The sequence below is a fragment of the Canis aureus genome, chromosome X (assembly GCF_053574225.1).
Source record: "Canis aureus isolate CA01 chromosome X, VMU_Caureus_v.1.0, whole genome shotgun sequence".
Classification (NCBI taxonomy): domain Eukaryota; kingdom Metazoa; phylum Chordata; class Mammalia; order Carnivora; family Canidae; genus Canis; species Canis aureus.
In genome coordinates this window covers 28,265,599-28,272,165 of record NC_135649.1, presented here as the reverse complement: position 1 = coordinate 28,272,165, position 6,567 = coordinate 28,265,599, and the positions used below count along the sequence as shown (strand labels likewise).

General features: G+C 36.6%; 1 pseudogene; it reads left to right on the top strand.

Annotated features, from left to right (window-relative positions):
* Positions 1-3,189: 3,189 nt before the first annotated feature.
* On the top strand, positions 3,190-4,026 carry LOC144308029 (prothymosin alpha pseudogene; annotated as a pseudogene).
* Positions 4,027-6,567: the final 2,541 nt, after the last annotated feature.

Here is a 6,567-nt window from a genome sequence, read left to right as displayed (position 1 = left end):
AATTATCTTTCTTACCTGTTTGATGTATTTTTCTTCCAACCTTTTATATATACCTAATATGTATATTGTATAATATATTCATAGTCTTTGACCTTCACTGCATATTAAAATCACCAGGGGAAGGTTTAAAAAAAAATACCAGTGCTAGGATCCCACACCCAGAACATTTGAGTCAATCTCTGGGTATGAGATCTAGGCATGGGTATTTTTAGAAGCTCCCTAGGTGAGTTTAATGTACAGTTCAGGTTGAAGACTACTATGATGTATTTATGTCATGTTGGATTTTTTGGTTGCAAGTAACAGAAACATCACTGAAAACTAGCTCTACAAATGTCTTTTGGTTTCTGTTAATTGAAAAGTCTAAACGCAATGAAGGCTTCTAACATCATGTGATCAGATTCTAGCTAAATTTCTCTGAAAGTCTCTTGGCTGCTCTCTTTAAGGGGCCAGCTTCCCTCATGGCTCAAATCTTGAGGGAAAAGGTGCATAGCTTCTGGGGACTCACAGCAGGCTTTGAAGTTTTCCTCCAACTGGGCCAATATGAGGTAATAACTGCTGCTGGGTGACTGCCTTGGGCTCTTGATTTAATACTACCCATCCATGCACAGATACTGCCAAGAGGAGAGGGGGAAATGGGGATGCTTTTAGGAAGAGGACAAGGGGGTGAGATGTTGGATAGGTAATTAAGGAATGTTTACATTCTACACCATAAAGGTATTTAGCCACTTTTTACAAAAGGCTTTATTTATTTAAGTAACTTCTACACTCAATGTGGTGCTTGAACTCACGACCCTGAGACCAAGAGTCTCACAGAGTCTTCTGACTCAGCCAGCCAGGTGCCCCAAGGAACTAAACTGCTTTTTTTTTTTTAAGATTCTATTTTTAAGCGACCTCTATACCCAATGGCTGGAACTCCCAATCTCAAGATCAAGAGTCGCATACTGAGCCAGTGAGGCACTCCTAGACACTTGGAATCACACTAGAAAAGGTTTGTTATCCTAATTTAAAATAACACAGCATTATATTTAAATGCATTTTGAAACATGATTTTTAATTAGTTCCAGACTAGTCTATCATATGGATGCACTTTTATTTAACCTTTGCACTTTCTTTGTACATTTTAAGCTTCTTCTAATGCATCTAGATCCCTGGCTTTAAACTATTTATGACCATATGACCCAATTTCCCTGGGACTAGCCCTGTTAAACATCTGTTGTCCTGGAATAATTATTAACAATGCCTTATTTAACTCTCAAAAGTATTCTGGTTTGGAGGAAAAATTACAATGTCATCTTAATTTAAACATAAATATCTAATATCTGTCCATTTATCTGATCATTTCCTTAAGACAGATTCTTTTTTTTTTTTTTTTTTATTGGTGTTCAATTTACTAACATACAGAATAACACCCAGTGCCCGTCACCCATTCACTCCCACCCCCCGCCCTCCTCCCCTTCTACCACCCCTAGTTCGTTTCCCAGAGTTAGCTTGGAAAAGGAATTTCTGGGTAAAAGAACAGAAAAATTTTTAAAGGTTCTTGATACATATTGATAAGTTGTTTTACAGAAGTTATACCATATTATACTGCAACCAGCAGTGCATGAGATAGATTATTATTCTTTTTTCTCCTATCAAACCGGCAAATGTTTAAAAAAAAAAAAGGAGAGGAAATGGGTAATATTCAGTGCTGACAAGAGTTTTAGGAGATGATCTGATTAGTTCTTAGATCATGATAAGCCTCAATATTATTTTCACATGCTGAGTGACCATTTGTGTATCTTATTTTGTGACTTATCTGTTTATGTTCCTTGTTCAGTAAGAGTCCTTCTATATGAATGCTTTATCCATCGTATTTGTTGAAATCTTTCCTGTTTTCATTTTGTTTATTATCTTTCTTGTGGCCTTTATGTATTTAACTATCAATACTTTCCTTTTCTCCCCCATTGCTTTTATGCTGGAAAGTCCTTTATTATCCTGACAGTAGATTGATATTCCACCTTATATTTACAATGCTTTAAATATTCTTACAGGTTTTTTTTTTAACAAAGGAAATTAACTCTTGAATACATTTGGAGTTCATTTTGATATCAACTTTGAAAAAATGTTCTTACTTTATTTTGTTTTTCCAATAGAACAATTAATTTTTCCTCTATCAATTTGATTGAAATTGTCTTACAGATATAATTTAGGGAAGAACCAACATCTTTTTTTTTTAAAAAAAAGATTTTAATTAATTAAAATTAACTAATTATATTTATATTTATTTGACAGAGAATAGGAGAGTAGCAGACAGAGGGAGAGGGAGAAGCAGGCTCCCTACCCTAGGATCCTGAACTGAGCTGTAGGCAGATGCTTTAACTGACTGAGCCACTGAGGCATCCCAAGAACCAACATCTTTATGATGATCAGCCTTATGCTTATTATTGAGGCACTTTGTGGCCATTTATTCTAATTTTTAAAATCTCTCAGCTTATTCATGGAGTTTTCTTTGAATAGGTCTTATGTACTTCTTAGTGAGATTATTTCCAATTATTTCATATATCATATTATCTCATGGGTTATTGCTGTTAACTGGGAAGGCTGTGGATTTTTTTTGTATACAGCCACTTTCTTAGATTTTCAGTTGATTGATTATATTGGCATTTCTAAGAAGACAAACATATAATTAATAAGAATTATAATTATGTATCCTTTCTAATCATTTTTCTAATTAAGTTTTTGTATTTTATTGATAGCATTCCTAGAAAATGTTAATAATGCTGATTGTAGGGGGAGTTCTTGTTTTACCTCCGACTTTAAAGGAAATGCTCTCAGTGTCTTATCCTTAAGTAAGATATGGGCATTTGAATTAAGAAACTTTTTTTTGATATTCCATTTATTTTTTTATTTGAATTATTTTTATTTTATTTTTAAAAGGTTTATTTATTTATTTATTTATTTATTTATTTATTTATTTATTCATGAGAGACACAGAGAGAGGCAGAGACACAGGCAGAGGGAGAAGCAGGCTCCTCGCGGGAGCCAGATGTGGGACTCGGTCCAAGGACTCTGGGATCACACCCTGAGCCAAACACAGACAGGCTCAATGGCTGAGCCACTCAGGCTCCCTGAATGTTTTATTTCAGTCCTTCAGTGCTCATCAGGACAAGGGCACTCCTTAATCTCCATCACCTATTTCACCCATCCTGCCAGGTAGCTCCCCTCTGGTAACCATCAGTTTGTTCTCTGTGGTTAAGAGTCTGTTTCTCTCTCTCTCTTTTTCCCCCTTTATTCCTTTGTTTTGTTTCTTAAATTCTACATATGAGTGAAATCGTGTTGTTATTGTCTTTGACTGACTTATTTTGCTTAGCATTACACTCTCTGGCCCCCACTGGCTGCTCTGAAAAGCCGTCTTTGCATTGTTCCCAGTCGGGCTTCCAGTTCACCGCAACCACCTCCGCCCCCTTGGCCTCCCGCAGCTTTCTCGCTGGAGTCCTGGAACTCTTGCTCTCTTTTCAATCCGCTGCAACGGATCACCAGCATGCCCCAGCCAAGGACACCAGCTCCGAGATCACCACCAAGGACTTAAAGGAAAAGAAGGCAGTTGTGGAGGAGGCAGAGAATGGAAGAGACACACCTGCTAATGGGAATGCTAATAAGGCAAATGGGGAACAGGAGGCTGACAGTGAGGTAGATGAAGAAGAGGAGGAAGGAGGGGAGGAAGAGGAGGAGGAAGGTGATGGAGCGGAAGAGGATGGAGATGAAGATGAGGAAGCTGAGGCAGCTACAGGCAAATGGGCCACTGAAGATGATGAGGATGACAACGTGGACACCAAGAAGCAGAAGACTGATGAGGATGACTAGACAGCAAAAAAGGAAAAGTTAAACTTAACAACAAAAAATAGACCACCATGACCTATTCACCCTCCACTTCCCATCTCAGAATCTAAACGTGGTCGCCTTCGAGTAGAATCCCGCCTGACTGCCCAACGAGGGCAGCGCCACCCGCAGATGACACACACTCTTGCCACCCAACCAAAACCACAATGTGAATTTGCAACAGGGGAGGAAAAAAGAACCAAAAGCTTCCAAGGCCCTGCTTTTTTTTTCTTAGAAGTACTTTAAAAATGGAAATTTGTTTGTATTTTTTATTTACATTTTATATTTTTGTACACATTGTTGGGGACCAGCCATTTTTAATGATCTTGGATGATCAAACCAGCCTTCAGAGCATTCTCTGTCCTACTTCTGACTTTACTTGTGGTGTGACCATGTTCATTATAATCTCAAAGGAGAAAAAACACCTCGTAAAAAAAGCAAAACCAACAACAAAAAACCTTATTCTGAGCATTCTAGTAACTTTTTTTGTGTATGTACTTAGCTGTACTCTAAGTAGTTGGTTTGTATGAGATGGTTAAAAAGGCCAAAGATAAAAGGTTTCTTTTTTCCTTTTTTGTCTGTGAAGTTGCTGTTTATTTTTTTTTGCCTGTTTGATATATGTGTGAAACAATGCTGTCCAACAATAAACCGGAATTTTATTTTGCAGAGTTGTTCTAACGACAACAACAACAAAAAGCATTACACTCTCCAGCTCCATCCATGTCATTACAAATGGCAAGATTTCATTCTTTTTTATGGCTGAGTAATATTCCATTGCATATAAATGCCACATCTTCTTGATCCATTCATCCATTCATGGACACTGGGCTGTTTCCATAATTTGCCTATTGTAAATAATGCCAGTATAAACATAGGGATGCATGTATCCCTTTGAATTAGTGTTTTCGTATTTTTGGAGTAAATATCCAGTGGTATGATTATTGGATCATAGAATGGTTCTATTTTTTTTAAAGATTTTATTTATTTATTCATGAGAGACACACACAGAGAGAGGCAGAGACACAGCAGAGGGAGAAGGAGGCTCCATCCAAGGAGCCTGATGTGGGACTTAATCCTGGGACTCCAGGATCATGCCCTAAGCCAAAGGCAGGTGCTTAACCACTGAGCTGCCCAGGAGTCCCAGAATAGTTCTATTTTTAATGTTTTGAGGAACTGCCATACTGTTTTCACAGTGGCTGCATCAGTTTGCATTCCCACCATAAGTGCAAGAGGGTTCCTTTTTCTCCACATCCTCTCCAACACTTGTTTCTTGCATTTTCGGTTTTAACCGTAAGTGTGAAATGATATCTCACTGTAGTTTTGGTTTGCATTTCCCTGATGATCAGTAATGTTGAGCATCTTTTCATGTGTCTGTTAGACATCCAGATGTCTTCTTTGGAAAATGTCTGTTCATGTCTTCTGTCCATTTTTAAATTGGATTATTTGTGTTTTGGGTGTTGTGTTGTGTCAGTTATTTATATATTTTGGATACTAGCCCTTTATTGGATATGTCATTTGCAAGTATCTTCTCCCATTCAGTAGGTTGCCTTTTAGTTTTGTTGATTGTTTTCTTCAGGTGTGCAGAAGCTTTTTATTTTGATTTTTATTTTATCCCCATAGTTTATTTTTGCTTTTGTTTCCCTTGCGTCGGGGACCTATCTAGAAAAAAGTTGCTATGACTAGTGTCAGACAGATTACTGCCTGTACTTTCCTTAAGGATTTTTATGGTTTCCTAGCTCACATTTAGGTCTTTTATCCATTTTGAATTAATTTTTGTGTATGCTGCCAAAGGGGTCCAGTTTCATTCTTTTGCATGTTGCTGTCCAGTATTCCCAACACCATTTATTGAAGAGACTTTTTTCCCCATTGGATATTCTTTCCTTCTCTGTCAAAGATTAATTGACCATATAATAGTGGGCTTATTTCTGCATTTTCTATTCTGTTCTATTGATCTATGTGACTATTTTTGTGTCAGAACCATACTGTTTTGATTACTATAACCTTAACAACCTAACTTAAGTTCTGGAATTGTGATGCCTCCAGCTTTGCTTTTGTTTTTCAAGATTGCTTTGGCTATTTGGGGTCTTTAGTGGTTCCATACAAATTTTATAATTGTTTGTTCTAGTTCTGTGAAAAATTTTCTTGGTATTTTGATAAGGATTGCATTAAATGGGTAGATTGATTTGAGCAGTATAGACATTTTTACAATATTTATTTTTCCAAACCATGAGTATGGGATGTCTTTCCATTTCTTTGTCATCTTCAATTTATTTCATCAGTGTTTTATAGTTTTCAGAGTACAAGTCTTTCAACTATTTGGCTAGATTTATTCCTAGGTATCTTATTATTTTGGGATAATTAATCAATTATTAATTGTAAATGGGATTGTTGCCTTAATTTCATTTTCTGCACATCATTATTGGTATATAGAAATGTAACAGATTTCTGTACAATGATTTTGTATTCTGTGGCTTTACTGCATTTATTTATCAGTTCTAGTAGTTTCTTGGTGGGGTTAGAGTCTTAATTGTGTCATCTTCAAATAGTGAAAGTTCTACTTCTTCCTTACTGATCTGGATGCCTTTTATTTCTTTTTGTTGTCTGATCACTGTGGCTAGTACTTCCAGTATGTTGAATGCTTTTTTTTTCATCTATTGAAATGATCATATGATACTTATCCTTTCTCTTATTGATGTGATGTGTCATGTT